Source organism: Bombina bombina, chromosome 3 (assembly GCF_027579735.1).
Source record: "Bombina bombina isolate aBomBom1 chromosome 3, aBomBom1.pri, whole genome shotgun sequence".
NCBI lineage: Eukaryota > Metazoa > Chordata > Amphibia > Anura > Bombinatoridae > Bombina > Bombina bombina.
In genome coordinates, this window is record NC_069501.1 from 1129126565 (window position 1) to 1129128665 (window position 2101).

At 38.5% G+C, this 2101-nt stretch overlaps 1 pseudogene; it reads right to left on the reverse strand.

Annotated features, from left to right (window-relative positions):
• Positions 1–838: 838 nt before the first annotated feature.
• Positions 839–955, reverse strand: LOC128654877 (uncharacterized; annotated as a pseudogene).
• Positions 956–2101: the final 1146 nt, after the last annotated feature.

Below are 2101 nucleotides of genomic sequence, written 5' to 3' on the forward strand. Positions count from 1 at the left end.
GGGAAGCTAAATGTATTGCTACTTGTACCTTTAATCGCAGTGTCCTCAATCTTCAAGCTTATTATCGCGTGGTCCGAGATAACTATCTCGTCAATATGTGTCTCTATTCCCAATGTCAATAACCTCTCATCTATCAAAAACATACCTATGCGTGAGAAATTATTAAATGATTTAGATTCACACGAAAAAGCGCGCTCATCTGGGTGCTGCAAGCGCCAGATGTCTTTTAGTTTTAATGTCTTTGCTAATCCTCGTAGAAGCTTTGCCTCTCTATTATGTTTCCTAAAGGAACCTGATCATAGCCTATCAATCTCTGGGTGCATCGCCATCACTATGTTATGTCCTAAGTAATTTGCCGATTTATTTTTTATCATTTCCCAAAATTCTGTCTCAATTTCATTTGGACCGTATATGTTACAGAACGTCCACAATCTATTATTGATTTTGGCTTGTACAAACATAAATCTCCCACTCGGGTCTAACATTTGATTCTTTATCACATATGTCAAATTCCTATTAAACATTAAAGCTACTCCGCGTTTCCTACTATTACATGGAGTTGCTATGATTTCAGCTATCCAATTAGTTTGCAGCTTTTGTATTTCCGCCGCTTTCAAATGCAACTCTTGCAAAAAATGACATCAGGCTTCTGGCGCTTTAACAATTTGAGCACATTTTTTCTTTTAATAGGGGAAGTAACACCTCCCACATTCCATGACACACACTTCAACATTTAATTAAAAAAAGATTTTGTGTTAAAAAACATTATCATATACAATTAACTTTCTTTCTCTCTGTCCAGAAGTAAGGTCTAATCTATCTATCATCACTACAGACAAGCCTACCGCACCTGGTGTTCCCTGGCGGTCGCCCATCCCGGTACTGACCATGCCCAGCCCTGCTCCACTTCCGAGATCATACGGAATCGGGTGTTCAAGGCCGCTTGGCGGTAGACCTGGAATACACAAAATAAGACTATCAAGACTCAGGACACACATGAAAGAAAAATAGAAAGGGAAATACGAAAGAAGGAAAAAAAAAAAAAGAACCCCCCCTTTCTGCAAGTAAAATAAATAACCAGCATATTATACATCCTCATTATTCTATGTTAGTAAATAAACATGGGCATCCTATCATAGCTCTACACCCTTTTCTAAACAATATTTTTTAGCTTCTGTTGCTGTATTTAATACGGTCACATTCCCTTCTGAAAAAATTACAATTTTGGCTGGGTACCTCATGTTAGCCTGAATCCCTGCCTTGATTAAGCTAGAACAGTAGGGTGCCATTGTCTTTCTCTTTGAGGAGGTCTCCATTGAGAAATCCTGAAACAGGAAGACTGGTCTCGTACCTATCTTGAACCCCTGAATTTTCCTATAATGTCTCATAAGCTGTACCTTATGTTGGAAATTTAAATACTTAATTATCCCGATCCTAGGGCGCGAGTTACCTTCTTGAGTCTCCCTTACTACTCCTGTCCTGTGTGCTCTTTCTACATGTATTTTTTCTGCCAGCTGCATACCTAACAATTGTGGTAAGGTAACTGAGGCAAATAATACTAAATCTTGAAATTCGCTCGTCTCAGGTAGTCCAATTATACGAATGTTATTCCTGCGAGACCTGTCTTCCAGGTCCTCTATTTTGGATTGCATCATTTTTATTTTGTTCTCATAGTTGGCCCAATTAGTGTCTTGTACATTTTGTCTATCCTTGACTACTGAAATTCTTTCTTCTACTTCTAGTATCCTATTCGAAAAAGACCTGATCTCAGTGGAGAGAGTGGCTATCTCATTTGAAACTGAATCGAATTGGGGTAGAAGCATTTCTGCAAGTTGATTAAGTGTCAGCTGTTTCTCAGTACCTGCTAACTGAGGATCCATATTATCCTCCAAACCTGTCTCCTGTGCTGTTTTGGACTTTTTGTCTCTCTTGGGGGGCATCGCAGGGGACCTGACTTTAAGGTTAGGGATATACCTTTCCATGAAGTATGTAGTGATGTGATAGTGTAAATAAAAATTTAATTTAGTTGTGATTATAATTAGATATGAGGATCTGTGAGAGAGAAAAAAAAAATGAAAAAGGGGGATGTGAAATAAACCAC